General features: G+C 34.4%; 13 non-coding genes and 1 pseudogene across 13 annotated transcripts; all 14 read left to right on the plus strand.

Annotated features, from left to right (window-relative positions):
• Window positions 1-170: 170 nt before the first annotated feature.
• On the plus strand, window positions 171-289 carry LOC144847079 (5S ribosomal RNA). The gene has a single exon (XR_013613653.1). It is a non-coding gene; the product is annotated as a 5S ribosomal RNA (ribosomal RNA).
• Window positions 290-872: 583 nt separating this feature from the next.
• On the plus strand, window positions 873-991 carry LOC144846553 (5S ribosomal RNA). The gene has a single exon (XR_013613166.1). It is a non-coding gene; the product is annotated as a 5S ribosomal RNA (ribosomal RNA).
• Window positions 992-1229: 238 nt separating this feature from the next.
• On the plus strand, window positions 1230-1348 carry LOC144846444 (5S ribosomal RNA). Its single transcript, XR_013613062.1, has one exon. It is a non-coding gene; the product is annotated as a 5S ribosomal RNA (ribosomal RNA).
• A 581-nt stretch (window positions 1349-1929) lies between these two features.
• LOC144846602 (5S ribosomal RNA) lies at window positions 1930-2048 on the plus strand. The gene has a single exon (XR_013613214.1). It is a non-coding gene; the product is annotated as a 5S ribosomal RNA (ribosomal RNA).
• A 238-nt stretch (window positions 2049-2286) lies between these two features.
• On the plus strand, window positions 2287-2405 carry LOC144846571 (5S ribosomal RNA). Its single transcript, XR_013613184.1, has one exon. It is a non-coding gene; the product is annotated as a 5S ribosomal RNA (ribosomal RNA).
• Window positions 2406-2523: 118 nt separating this feature from the next.
• Window positions 2524-2642, plus strand: LOC144846578 (5S ribosomal RNA). Its single transcript, XR_013613191.1, has one exon. It is a non-coding gene; the product is annotated as a 5S ribosomal RNA (ribosomal RNA).
• Window positions 2643-3225: 583 nt separating this feature from the next.
• LOC144846614 (5S ribosomal RNA) lies at window positions 3226-3344 on the plus strand. The gene has a single exon (XR_013613225.1). It is a non-coding gene; the product is annotated as a 5S ribosomal RNA (ribosomal RNA).
• A 238-nt stretch (window positions 3345-3582) lies between these two features.
• On the plus strand, window positions 3583-3701 carry LOC144846445 (5S ribosomal RNA). The gene has a single exon (XR_013613063.1). It is a non-coding gene; the product is annotated as a 5S ribosomal RNA (ribosomal RNA).
• A 581-nt stretch (window positions 3702-4282) lies between these two features.
• Window positions 4283-4401, plus strand: LOC144846627 (5S ribosomal RNA). The gene has a single exon (XR_013613237.1). It is a non-coding gene; the product is annotated as a 5S ribosomal RNA (ribosomal RNA).
• Window positions 4402-4639: 238 nt separating this feature from the next.
• LOC144846572 (5S ribosomal RNA) lies at window positions 4640-4758 on the plus strand. Its single transcript, XR_013613185.1, has one exon. It is a non-coding gene; the product is annotated as a 5S ribosomal RNA (ribosomal RNA).
• Window positions 4759-4876: 118 nt separating this feature from the next.
• On the plus strand, window positions 4877-4995 carry LOC144846580 (5S ribosomal RNA). Its single transcript, XR_013613193.1, has one exon. It is a non-coding gene; the product is annotated as a 5S ribosomal RNA (ribosomal RNA).
• Window positions 4996-5578: 583 nt separating this feature from the next.
• Window positions 5579-5697, plus strand: LOC144846638 (5S ribosomal RNA). The gene has a single exon (XR_013613249.1). It is a non-coding gene; the product is annotated as a 5S ribosomal RNA (ribosomal RNA).
• Window positions 5698-5935: 238 nt separating this feature from the next.
• LOC144846446 (5S ribosomal RNA) lies at window positions 5936-6054 on the plus strand. The gene has a single exon (XR_013613064.1). It is a non-coding gene; the product is annotated as a 5S ribosomal RNA (ribosomal RNA).
• Window positions 6055-6172: 118 nt separating this feature from the next.
• On the plus strand, window positions 6173-6285 carry LOC144846696 (5S ribosomal RNA; annotated as a pseudogene).
• Window positions 6286-14684: the final 8399 nt, after the last annotated feature.

Here is a 14684-nt window from a genome sequence, read left to right on the forward strand (position 1 = left end):
CAGAAGTGTGTGCAAATACCAAAGTCATGGTTTCAGCAGCTGCTAATTTGAATCCTAGAAAATGTTCTATAATAAATTCCAAAAGTATTAGGTTATAGGATATATGTGTTTGTAGAGATTAAGACAGTGACTATAAGATCTCTATAATCTTGAACCGCAAGTAACCGAATGTCTACAACCATACCACGTTGAAAACACCGGTTCTCGTCCGATCACCGCAGTTAAACAACGTCGGGCCTGGTTAGTACTAGGATGGGAGACCGCCTGGGAATACCTGGTGTCGTAGACCTATGTTTAACTTTTTTTTAAATTATACTAAACAAAGTTTATTTTACCTTTCAATTATGTTTTTATGACAGTAACTATAAGATCTATCTAAGGTATAATCTTGAACCGCAAGTAACCGAATGTCTACAACCGTACCAGGTTGCCTGGGAATATCTGGTGTCGTACACCTGTGTTTATCTTTTTAATAATCCTAAAATATAGTCTTTTTTAAATGTTTACATTTTGACAAAATGTGTTTATACTGTTGATGATAGTATAAGTAAATAAATTCAAACTGTAACCGAAGTTAATCGAAAGTTTTTCAATTAAACTGCCTTGAAAACAACGGTTCTCGTCCGATCATTGAAGTTAAACAAGTTGTTGTTCAAAGACATGTTTGTTGTTGTATGTTGCTGCTGTGGTGACCGTACAAACGTCACTGTACTACGCGGGCGTCCACTTCTGTGCGCGTTTGCTTCTTAGCAACAAAGCGGCCTGAAGCTTTTGTACATGCCGCTATTGTGTTATGCTTCTTTGTACAGTGTTATTGTTTCTTTTATATTGTCTTTTTATTAATTAAAAAACGCCCAACTCAGTAACCGAATGTCTACGACCATACCACGTTGAAAACACCGGTTCTCGTCCGATCAGCGCAGTTAAACAACGTCGGGCCTGGTTAGTACTTGGATGGGAGACCGCCTGGGAATACCTGGTGTCGTAGACCTATGTTTAACTTTTTTTAAATTATACTAAACAAAGTTTATTTTACCTTTCAATTATGTGTTTCTTGAACAGAAGTGTGTGCAAATACAAAAGTCATGGTTTCAGCAGCTGCTAATTTGAATCCTAGAAAATGTTCTATAATAAATTCCAAAAGTATTAGGTTATAGGATATATGTGTTTGTAGAGATTAAGACAGTGACTATAAGATCTCTATAATCTTGAACCGCAAGTTAACGAATGTCTACAACCATACCACGTTGAAAACACCGGTTCTCGTCCGATCACCGCAGTTAAACAACGTCGGGCCTGGTTAGTACTTGGATGGGAGACCGCCTGGGAATACCTGGTGTCGTAGACCTATGTTTAACTTTTTTAAATTATACTAAACAAAATTTGTTTTACCTTTCAATTATGTTTTTATGACAGTAACAATAAGATCTATCTAAGGTATAATCTTGAACCACAAGTAACCGAATGTCTACAACCGTACCAGGTTGCCTGGGAATATCTGGTGTCGTACACCTGTGTTTATCTTTTTAATAATCCTAAAATATAGTCTTTTTTAAATGTTTACATTTTGACAAAATGTGTTTATACTGTTGATGATAGTATAAGTAAATAAATTCAAACTGTAACCGAAGTTAATCGAAAGTTTTTCAATTAAACTGCCTTGAAAACAACGGTTCTCGTCCGATCATTGAAGTTAAACAAGTTGTTGTTCAAAGACATGTTTGTTGTTGTATGTTGCTGCTGTGGTGACCGTACAAACGTCACTGTACTACGCGGGCGTCCACTTCTGTGCGCGTTTGCTTCTTAGCAACAAAGCGGCCTGAAGCTTTTGTACATGCCGCTATTGTGTTATGCTTCTTTGTACAGTGTTATTGTTTCTTTTATATTGTCTTTTTATTAATTAAAAAACGCCCAACTCAGTAACCGAATGTCTACGACCATACCACGTTGAAAACACCGGTTCTCGTCCGATCACCGCAGTTAAACAACGTCGGGCCTGGTTAGTACTTGGATGGGAGACCGCCTGGGAATACCTGGTGTCGTAGACCTATGTTTAACTTTTTTTAAATTATACTAAACAAAGTTTATTTTACCTTTCAATTATGTGTTTCTTGAACAGAAGTGTGTGCAAATACAAAAGTCATGGTTTCAGCAGCTGCTAATTTGAATCCTAGAAAATGTTCTATAATAAATTCCAAAAGTATTAGGTTATAGGATATATGTGTTTGTAGAGATTAAGACAGTGACTATAAGATCTCTATAATCTTGAACCGCAAGTTAGCGAATGTCTACAACCATACCACGTCGAAAACACCGGTTCTCGTCCGATCACCGCAGTTAAACAACGTCGGGCCTGGTTAGTACTTGGATGGGAGACCGCCTGGGAATACCTGGTGTCGTAGACCTATGTTTAACTTTTTTAAATTATACTAAACAAAATTTGTTTTACCTTCCAATTATGTTTTTATGACAGTAACAATAAGATCTATCTAAGGTATAATCTTGAACCGCAAGTAACCGAATGTCTACAACCATACCACGTTGAAAAAACCGGTTCTCGTCCGATCACCGCAGTTAAACAACGTCGGGCCTGGTTAGTACTAGGATGGGAGACCGCCTGGGAATACCTGGTGTCGTAGACCTATGTTTAACTTTTTTTTAAATTATACTAAACAAAGTTTATTTTACCTTTCAATTATGTTTTTATGACAGTAACAATAAGATCTATCTAAGGTATAATCTTGAACCACAAGTAACCGAATGTCTACAACCGTACCAGGTTGCCTGGGAATATCTGGTGTCGTACACCTGTGTTTATCTTTTTAATAATCCTAAAATATAGTCTTTTTTAAATGTTTACATTTTGACAAAATGTGTTTATACTGTTGATGATAGTATAAGTAAATAAATTCAAACTGTAACCGAAGTTAATCGAAAGTTTTTCAATTAAACTGCCTTGAAAACAACGGTTCTCGTCCGATCATTGAAGTTAAACAAGTTGTTGTTCAAAGACATGTTTGTTGTTGTATGTTGCTGCTGTGGTGACCGTACAAACGTCACTGTACTACGCGGGCGTCCACTTCTGTGCGCGTTTGCTTCTTAGCAACAAAGCGGCCTGAAGCTTTTGTACATGCCGCTATTGTGTTATGCTTCTTTGTACAGTGTTATTGTTTCTTTTATATTGTCTTTTTATTAATTAAAAAACGCCCAACTCAGTAACCGAATGTCTACGACCATACCACGTTGAAAACACCGGTTCTCGTCCGATCACCGCAGTTAAACAACGTCGGGCCTGGTTAGTACTTGGATGGGAGACCGCCTGGGAATACCTGGTGTCGTAGACCTATGTTTAACTTTTTTTAAATTATACTAAACAAAGTTTATTTTACCTTTCAATTATGTGTTTCTTGAACAGAAGTGTGTGCAAATACAAAAGTCGTGGTTTCAGCAGCTGCTAATTTGAATCCTAGAAAATGTTCTATAATAAATTCCAAAAGTATTAGGTTATAGGATATATGTGTTTGTAGAGATTAAGACAGTGACTATAAGATCTCTATAATCTTGAACCGCAAGTTAACGAATGTCTACAACCATACCACGTTGAAAACACCGGTTCTCGTCCGATCACCGCAGTTAAACAACGTCGGGCCTGGTTAGTACTTGGATGGGAGACCGCCTGGGAATACCTGGTGTCGTAGACCTATGTTTAACTTTTTTAAATTATACTAAACAAAATTTGTTTTACCTTTCAATTATGTTTTTATGACAGTAACAATAAGATCTATCTAAGGTATAATCTTGAACCACAAGTAACCGAATGTCTACAACCGTACCAGGTTGCCTGGGAATATCTGGTGTCGTACACCTGTGTTTATCTTTTTAATAATCCTAAAATATAGTCTTTTTTAAATGTTTACATTTTGACAAAATGTGTTTATACTGTTGATGATAGTATAAGTAAATAAATTCAAACTGTAACCGAAGTTAATCGAAAGTTTTTCAATTAAACTGCCTTGAAAACAACGGTTCTCGTCCGATCATTGAAGTTAAACAAGTTGTTGTTCAAAGACATGTTTGTTGTTGTATGTTGCTGCTGTGGTGACCGTACAAACGTCACTGTACTACGCGGGCGTCCACTTCTGTGCGCGTTTGCTTCTTAGCAACAAAGCGGCCTGAAGCTTTTGTACATGCCGCTATTGTGTTATGCTTCTTTGTACAGTGTTATTGTTTCTTTTATATTGTCTTTTTATTAATTAAAAAACGCCCAACTCAGTAACCGAATGTCTACGACCATACCACGTTGAAAACACCGGTTCTCGTCCGATCACCGCAGTTAAACAACGTCGGGCCTGGTTAGTACTTGGATGGGAGACCGCCTGGGAATACCTGGTGTCGTAGACCTATGTTTAACTTTTTTTAAATTATACTAAACAAAGTTTATTTTACCTTTCAATTATGTGTTTCTTGAACAGAAGTGTGTGCAAATACAAAAGTCATGGTTTCAGCAGCTGCTAATTTGAATCCTAGAAAATGTTCTATAATAAATTCCAAAAGTATTAGGTTATAGGATATATGTGTTTGTAGAGATTAAGACAGTGACTATAAGATCTCTATAATCTTGAACCGCAAGTTAGCGAATGTCTACAACCATACCACGTCGAAAACACCGGTTCTCGTCCGATCACCGCAGTTAAACAACGTCGGGCCTGGTTAGTACTTGGATGGGAGACCGCCTGGGAATACCTGGTGTCGTAGACCTATGTTTAACTTTTTTAAATTATACTAAACAAAATTTGTTTTACCTTTCAATTATGTTTTTATGACAGTAACAATAAGATCTATCTAAGGTATAATCTTGAACCGCAAGTAACCGAATGTCTACAACCATACCACGTTGAAAAAACCGGTTCTCGTCCGATCACCGCAGTTAAACAACGTCGGGCCTGGTTAGTACTAGGATGGGAGACCGCCTGGGAATACCTGGTGTCGTAGACCTATGTTTAACTTTTTTTTAAATTATACTAAACAAAGTTTATTTTACCTTTCAATTATGTTTTTATGACAGTAACAATAAGATCTATCTAAGGTATAATCTTGAACCACAAGTAACCGAATGTCTACAACCGTACCAGGTTGCCTGGGAATATCTGGTGTCGTACACCTGTGTTTATCTTTTTAATAATCCTAAAATATAGTCTTTTTTAAATGTTTACATTTTGACAAAATGTGTTTATACTGTTGATGATAGTATAAGTAAATAAATTCAAACTGTAACCGAAGTTAATCGAAAGTTTTTCAATTAAACTGCCTTGAAAACAACGGTTCTCGTCCGATCATTGAAGTTAAACAAGTTGTTGTTCAAAGACATGTTTGTTGTTGTATGTTGCTGCTGTGGTGACCGTACAAACGTCACTGTACTACGCGGGCGTCCACTTCTGTGCGCGTTTGCTTCTTAGCAACAAAGCGGCCTGAAGCTTTTGTACATGCCGCTATTGTGTTATGCTTCTTTGTACAGTGTTATTGTTTCTTTTATATTGTCTTTTTATTAATTAAAAAACGCCCAACTCAGTAACCGAATGTCTACGACCATACCACGTTGAAAACACCGGTTCTCGTCCGATCACCGCAGTTAAACAACGTCGGGCCTGGTTAGTACTTGGATGGGAGACCGCCTGGGAATACCTGGTGTCGTAGACCTATGTTTAACTTTTTTAAAATTATACTAAACAAAGTTTATTTTACCTTTCAATTATGTGTTTCTTGAACAGAAGTGTGTGCAAATACCAAAGTCATGGTTTCAGCAGCTGCTAATTTCAATCCTAGAAAATGTTCTATAATAAATTCCAAAAGTATTAGGTTATAGGATATATGTGTTTGTAGAGATTAAGACAGTGACTATAAGATCTCTATAATCTTGAACCGCAAGTTAGCGAATGTCTACAACCATACCACGTTGAAAACACCGGTTCTCGTCCGATCACCGCAGTTAAACAACGTCGGGCCTGGTTAGTACTTGGATGGGAGACCGCCTGGGAATACCTGGTGTCGTAGACCTATGTTTAACTTTTTTAAATTATACTAAACAAAATTTGTTTTACCTTTCAATTATGTTTTTATGACAGTAACAATAAGATCTATCTAAGGTATAATCTTGAACCGCAAGTAACCGAATGTCTACAACCATACCACGTTGAAAACACCGGTTCTCGTCCGATCACCGCAGTTAAACAACGTCGGGCCTGGTTAGTACTTGGATGGGAGACCGCCTGGGAATGGCTCATCACCCCGCCAGGGACCTTCGCTACGCCTGAACCCCCTGATCACTGGTGATTGGAGCACGCCACCTACGCTATGAAAAGAGGTTTTTTTCTGTTATTCACTGATTGATTGTACCGTTTTTTGGTGTGTATTTTTACTATTAGTCTTTTTTTTGCTTTTTTGTTTTATATTTCTTTGGTAACCGTTGTGTTTATTCAGTGACAGTTTCATTTCATGATAAAATTAAGCATATTATGCTTAATTAAGGAAAATATATTCTTTGGATCAAAGAACTTAATAAACCGTCATCCAATGATTTAATACCAGCTAAATTGTTTATAAAGGAGAAGCTTATGCACAATATTAGATGTTGATTAATTAGTATTTACTGCCACAGACAGTTTGTATGTTCAGTCAGATCACTCGTTTTTTAAAGTAGTTCCATAGTCTTTGATTCTCCCTTTTTAGCCATTTTCTTGTAAAATTATTATATACAATATCACTATTAAACTAGATTTAAACTCGTTACTTTGACGAATTCGGGTTATCCGCCACGCGCAAACTGCACGTGCACGTCATACGTTAGAATATTGCGCACAGAAAAATTATTATGCCATTGAAAACATGTTAGTGCGCTCTCTATTTTGTGTCACGTCTAAGTAATACAGTATATACTATATACTGTATACGTACTACATACAGTGCAGAATAGGTGAAAATAAGTGACCAAAGTTATTGACGCTTTTGCCCATGATGACGTCTTAAAAATCTTAAGATTCAACTTACATGTATGTGGTAGTATTAACGCCAATAAATGGTTTTGCTGGAATAAAATATCGGAGTTGTTGTCTGGCTATCTGTTATTCTTATCTGCTATCTCTGCGCACGTAACAGTTTCGGAGCCTATAGTTATGTTTTTACCTTAGAATCTGATAGTTGTTATTTTGTTAGCTGTTATTTATTATATTATAAGCATTTTATGGATCTTTGGTCCATCACGTACCACGAGGATGATAAAGTGTGGCTCGTCGTTATTTCGAGCTTCTCATTAACGAAGAATGTACACTTGTGTTAGCACTATATGCCGTATGTTAAGCCTAAAATACAACTAGCGTTTTATCCATATATTTTAAGCACTAGAAAGTTTAATTTAATTTAATAGTATAATTTTCTTAGTTTCTGGTCATTTATAGCTTCTGCTAAAGGACCTCAATTCGCCGATTTTCCTTAGTCATGAATATTTATGAGTTAGTTTTGAGATCGAGGGCGGTGTTTACCAACGTTATTATTTAGTGATAATGTTTCGGTTTAGACATTTTAATGTTATCCAAGTGATTTGCTTCCAGAAGCTCGCTCAGATTGAATCCGTATTATGTTGAGTCACACTCTGTAAGTTTATTTGTAATAATCAGTTATGCTTACATTCGATTGTTCATAGGTTTTGATGTAACTGAAGTGCGTTATGCGTAACGCTAAATTTTATTGTAATTGAAGATTGCAAACAGTTGATAATCTCTGTTGTAGAGAATTTAATATTTCACGATTCTGACATATTTAATATGTTAAATCCATTAATCATTTTATTCATGATGTTTGTCTAGACTATGTATCGATTATGTTTGTTTGCAGTTTTACCGCTTTGGAAAAAAGACAAAGAAGTACATGTACTCAAGTGTTTGTGTTCCTTGGTTATACTCATTGGTGTAGAGGGCGCCCGGCTCCCCAGGTCCAATTATAAATGGCCAAACAGGTATTTTCCAAGATGCCGATTTTATTGAATACATTTCGCAATATGATATTATTGGTTTGCTTGAAACATGGGAAAAATATAGTGTCGTATACAAAATTAGTGGATATAATTGTTAGCATAAATAAGAAAGTAATTGGGTTTATATATAGACCTCCACATAACTCTAAATACGCATCAAATAACTTATTGTAATATTATAACATATTGGCTGACGAATTTCTTCACTATATGTCAACATATAACCAGGAATATATCATAGGTGATGTTAACGGTCGAACTGGTAATGCCAAAGACTACATATCAAATGATGATTTCCCTTTAGGCTATGACGAGAACCTTAATGTCGATGTTGGCATCGACATTGTAAATCGTCTGAATAAGGATACTATGATTAATAATTATGGCAAGGACATTCTAGAATGAAAAAGAAACCAACATACGAATAGTTAATGGTAGAATAAACATCAAATGATTTTGTGTTTGCGATTACTTGCTATCAACGAGTAATAATTTAAAAATATTAACTCCCTAAATATCGACGAAAGAATGGAATCTGATCACATGCCGATTATTTTTAAAGTTTTATATGATTTACATGCGCATATATTGCCAAACAACGCAACCCACATTGAAGCAAAAATGGATATTAGATACAAATACACATGGGCAGATGACTATTCTCAAACATTTAGAAATATATGTTGCCATGAGTACATGGACGAAATCGATAACAATTTCAAGTTGGCAATCAGCGAAAATAAAATTGACGTAGCTATTACTTCATTTGAAAATTCCGTCAACTATGCATGTAAAGACATTATTAAACCAATAATTAAAAAATCAAGAAAAGCAATTAATAATACCTGGTATGATAAAGAATGTATAACCATGAAAATACAAGTTTTAAAAAAATTATCACAGTTTAGACATTTTCGAACAGAGGAATTTTTAAAAAATATATATAAATACTAAAAACAATTACAAAAAACTATTAAAACAGAAAAAAAAATAGACTACTACAAAACAGAAAGGAAAAACATAATAAGACTCCTCAAAGATAACGATAATAACAGATTCTGGCGAAACCTCCGAGAAGAAAAAAACAATCCATCAAATGAAATCTCATTAATGGAATGGCATCGACACTTTAGTAATTTATATTGCATCAAAGATAGCAATCGGTCGCAAACACTTCCAAAAATTGCAAACGTAGTGGACAACTTGCCCTATGTCAATCAAATATTAAACATAGAAATTAAATTAGATGAAGTCGTAAGTGCATTTAAAGCACAAAAAAGGGTAAAGCCCGGGTATTGATGGTATCACGAGCGAAATATTATTAAATGTCCTACATTTTTTGTATATGAGAAAGTTAAGCTTCTCTTCAATTTAATATTTGTAAGTGGGAATTTCCCTCAACGTTGAGCCACCAATGTAATTATACCAATACATAAAATAGGGAAAAGTTCTGAATCTCAAAACTATAGAGGGATATCTCTGATACCAACAATAGCTAAGGCTTTCCTTTATATCATCAATAATAGACTAACAGACTGGAAAGATGACTGTAACATTTTGAATCAAGAGCAAGCCGGGTTTAGGGAAAGATATCGAACCCTCGACAATATATTTATTTTGAACACAATTGTATCCAAATATCTTAGTAAGAAAAGGGGCAGAATTGTTGTTACTTTTGTCGACTTAAAATGTGCCTTTGATTCAATAAAAACCACAATTACCTTACTTACAAATTAAAGAAACTAGGTTTCTGCAAGGTGAAATTTTAAATGTAATTAATTCACTCTATTCAAAGCTAACGTCTTTTGTTAAAATTGAAAATAAATTATCAGATTCCCTAAAAAATAAAATTGGTATACAACAAGGGTCATTATCATCTCTTTTATTTCCTTTTACAAGACTTAAGTGATAATTTAAATTATACAAATCAATCTGATAAAATACAGAATGATTAATCACTTATTATTCCGCAGACGATCTTGTACTGATAGGAGACACTGTTAAATGTTTACAGAGACTGATTAACATGGGTAAATATTGTGATGACTGGGGATTAACTGTAAATGTAGAAAAAACAAAAATTATGGCATTTAAAAATAGGGGCAAACTAAGAAGTATTGAAAAATGGTTTTATAACGGAACTCCATTGAAATTGTTGATTCGTTTAAGTATCTTGGGGTTGTATTTAATGAAAATGGAAAGTGGAATAATACAATAGATAATAACTGTTGCCTAGCAAAAACGGCATTATTTACAATGAAATCCAGTATCAAACGAAACTTTATGAACCATATATTTTATTTGAAAATAACACCAATACTCACACATGGCTCAGAAATATGGGGATTTCATAGTTTAAAGAGAGTTGAAAAGGTACACACACAATTTTGTAGATATGCCCTTGGAATCGGAAATAGTGCCACAAATCTTTCAGTTCTTTCAGAAATGCGGCGTTTTCCGATGAATGTAACTTGCATATTAAATACTATTCGTTTATGGTTATATATCTTATATATCACTAGTAAAGTAAGATTAATATCAAAATGCTATGAGTTTCAAATTAAAAAGGTTGAGAGAAACGAAGAATGTTGGGCGATGCAAGTTAAGAATTTACTTTTTCAAATACGTTTTGGATATGTTTGGATGATACAGCATGTAGAAGAAGAGCATGCGTATTTCATTAGAAAAATTAAATTACGTCTACAGGATATTGAAAGGCAAAATCTTATCGAGGAAATTAAACTTTCTTCAAGGTTGAAATTAAGACGGATTTTAAATTAGAAGATTTTCATATTGATATTCAAAACTTTAAGTTTAAACAATTCATGACTAAGTTAAAATTAGAAATTTTAGATCTTGAAAACGAAAAGGGAAGATGGACAGGAATTGAAAGGGAAAAACGAGTAAAGTTTGCAAATGTAATGAGGTTGAAAATGAATATCACTTTGTTTTAGTATGTCCATACTACAACGAAATTAGACACTCCTTTTTAAAACCTTATTATTTTAATCAACCAACAAATAAAAACTAATGAAAAACAAAAAGAAAAAAGTAATCAATAACCTGGTAAGATTTGCCTTTTCGCATATAAAAAGAGAATTAATTATTTTGCTGTTACTACTTCCTAAATTTTATAATATGTACTATTTTCTATTATTGTACTTGGGCCAGTGGCCTATATACTATTGAATAAATGAATGAATAGAGATGTAATAGAGTTTCCATAGAAATGTCTATAGAATGTCCATAGAAAGGTCTATAGAAATTCCATAGAAATTCCATAGAATTTCCATAGACTTTCTATAGAGTTTTCATAGAATTTCCATAGAGTTTCCATAGAAATATTTATAGAATTTGTTTGAAATTGAGTTTTCATAGAGTTTATAGAATTTCTATAGATTGTTTCTATAAAAACCTTTATAGAAAATCTATAGAAAACTCTATACAGTAGATCTTTTATAGAATTTTTTATAGAATTTCTATAGAAAATGTGTGTAAGGGAGAAGATGGCTTTACTGTAGGCCTACCCACTTCTGTTGCCACAGCAACTTTGGATACTTTCAAAATTTCCTCTGAAAAGTTTAGGATAGAAGCATGGGAGAATTTAAAATCAGGCCAATTTAATTTAACAAGGAAAGCTCCTATATTTAAATATTTGTTAGAAATATATATTTCACCATAAAAGAGGTAAGTAAGCCCATTAAATCCACCACTGAAAGCATATGGTAGCAACAATTTTCAGTTTTTAGTATGGATCCATGATTCATTATGTGTGTGGAGGTCTAATGAAAATAAATTGTTGGTCATTATTCAACTTATTGTGACTAAGGTCTATCACTTTTAACCATGAATAATTTGCATATACAGTAATTAAAAATTGATTATCTTTAATTTATTATAAACTCACCGGCAAGAGAGAGGAGATCAGCATCATCAATGTATTCTGCTTCTTTGAAATCAGGGGTTGGGGTAAGGGTGTCCTTTGTCTTGGCCTTGACTCGCTGGTTGATGGAATTCATAATGATATTTCAGTTCTGGGTATTTTTCACCAGTCACAATAAACTGACTTAATAGCCAGACCACCCTGCAGCCAAAATCATTTTCCAGTAGCCATTTATATTTGTCAAAACAGATGGTAAGGTTTCCTCGCCAAAAATCATGTTCACATTTCTTCGCCTCTTTTTCAGATGACTATTGATGTCGTAACTAGTCAGCCACGGCTACTTGAGGAAATTTTGATATTTCTGTATCCTTCACCGAGCAATTGAGCCGTGCCTCTCCCCTCTTGTACACCGGTACCTGTGGATATTAGTGCATCTGCTTATGATTGTTTAAATTTTGTTTCAATGTAAACAGTTTTCTACATTCAGAGCATGAAAGCTTCTTTTCCTTACTTATGGGTTTGTACATGCCTAACAAGGTGGGACTTTGTTGAGAAATCCAACTAACATTTAACATTGAATGTTAAATTTATTTTGAAAAATAAATGAATAATTTATAAATAAGAAATAACTAGGCCTATAAGTTATAACTAAATAGGATCTAAGTAATTCCAGCCAGTATAATACTAACTTTAACTAGACTATAGGCCTAGACTTAGCTAGGCCCTGTTGTTGACGTTAGTTTTTTCTAGGACTAGGCCAGGCATAGGTAGGCCCTACTCTACTAGCTAGGGCCAAGTCTAAAAAAACTAGGCTAGAGCCTAAACTAAGGCATAGGCCTAGATTAGAATAAAAATATAATTCTTGGTGTCTTCTTGTTTTGTTTTTTTTTAACGAGATATGCCAAGGCCTTTGCACCTACCGTCGTATGGTATGGTACAACAACGTGTCTGGGTGAAGTTGAACGAAAAAATTATAGATATGCCGTGGATCTACGGGCGGCGAAATCTTTTACTAGGTGGCCTACCTGTTGTCAAGCTTACACCGTAGGCGTAGGCTACGACGGCCGTTTTTGGACTAGGGTATCTAGCCTAGCCTATCTTCTACCTAAGGTAGGCATAGGCCTAGGCCTAACTAGCTTTACAAAATACGTTTAAACACACTTACTCAATCATGCAAATATAGGCCTAGGCCTACACTATATCGTTTAGGTATCATCTTAGATTTCATTGTTGGAAAGAAAAATCCTGCCAACAACGCTCAGTGATAAAAAATATTAAATTTAATAATGTCTTTTGTAAAAAGTTTTCAGCGACTTTTTATGATGAATAGAAGGTTGTGACGTCATGGATAGAAGGAAGGTCCGGTTTGTATAGTGTCCCAGAGTGAGTAGTCATCTTCAATCTATAGTGTGTCAACTCCCAAAAGTAGTAGACAAAATTGCAACAACAGATTTATTTCAATCAACTTGAAGTTAATTTTATAATAAAAAACATATAAAAAGTCTACTAAAATCTGACAACTGGAAAGGTGATAAAAAGACAATAAATCATAGCACTATTTCATTAAAATATGTTCGTATTCGGCGTAGTAATATTGTCAGAAATTCTTGTCTCTGATTGGTCGAAAAAGTTTTCTGCTGTGGTTGTTGTTTTTTCGACGGATCAAAATCAGCAGGTAGACCTATTCGCTAAAACAAGTAATTTGACTTTAAATCTTGTAATCAGGTACATTATAAAGTTATCGCAATGGCTATTGCAAATAACCTTGAGGAGGATAATGCTCTTTCGGAAGTCCATAGAGGTTTTAGAAAAGATCGGCAATGTGAAAACCATGTCTTTGTAGTAAAAAGCATTGCAGCTTGCAGAAGAAGAGAAGGAAAATACCTATTTAGCATTCTTGGACTTCCGAAAAGTATTTCATTCTGTATGGAGAGATGGAATATTGGAATTACACTATAGTTAAGTTTGGAAATAACAATGAATTTAACATTGATCAAGGTGTTAAACAAGGTTGCACACTGTCTCCTAAACTATTTTGTATATTTATTCAGACCTAATGAACAATGATATAGGTGTCCACATTAATAATTGTACCCACATTTTCTGGGCAGATGATGTTATTTTAATTGCTGAAAATGAACAAAAAAGGAATCAAATGCTAGAATTAACTGCCAAATTTGCTGAAGATTGGGGTTTGACATTTTAACCACTCTAAGTCTAAAGTGCTTGTTGTTGGGAAGATAATTGATGCTATGGAAATTAGTAAACTTGAATGTGAAAATTATAAATACCTGGAGTTACAATATCAAGAAATATTAATGATAATCATGTTAAAAATGTAACCGTCTAATTGGATACATAAAAGCCATCATAGGTAACCTAAATGGTTTTAATAGGGTGTATTATATAACACCTAAATAAATTCCTGTCATTTGATTGGACAAATGTGGGTCACATGACGTGCAACAGTACGCACTATTAAACGATCGTTTAATAGTACTTTTTTTGTGTACGAAAAAAAATCTTTTCGCGTTTGGAAAATATTTTGTTTTATATACTATTGCTTTTGAAATACAACAGCGCCACCTATTTTGTACTTTCGCGGCGATTTGAATGTAACTTTATGACTAGTTTTCGCGACGGAAGTACATTTTTGGAGAGATATATGTACTAATTTAGATCAAAAAGGCATTTAAATTAGCTTTAGATCGTGTGTAGGATTTTGATTAATTAATGGGAACATCTCTACAAGACGTGGAATCGTTGGAAAAACCA

This window comes from Antedon bifida, chromosome 6 (assembly GCF_963402885.1).
Source record: "Antedon bifida chromosome 6, ecAntBifi1.1, whole genome shotgun sequence".
Lineage (NCBI taxonomy): Eukaryota > Metazoa > Echinodermata > Crinoidea > Comatulida > Antedonidae > Antedon > Antedon bifida.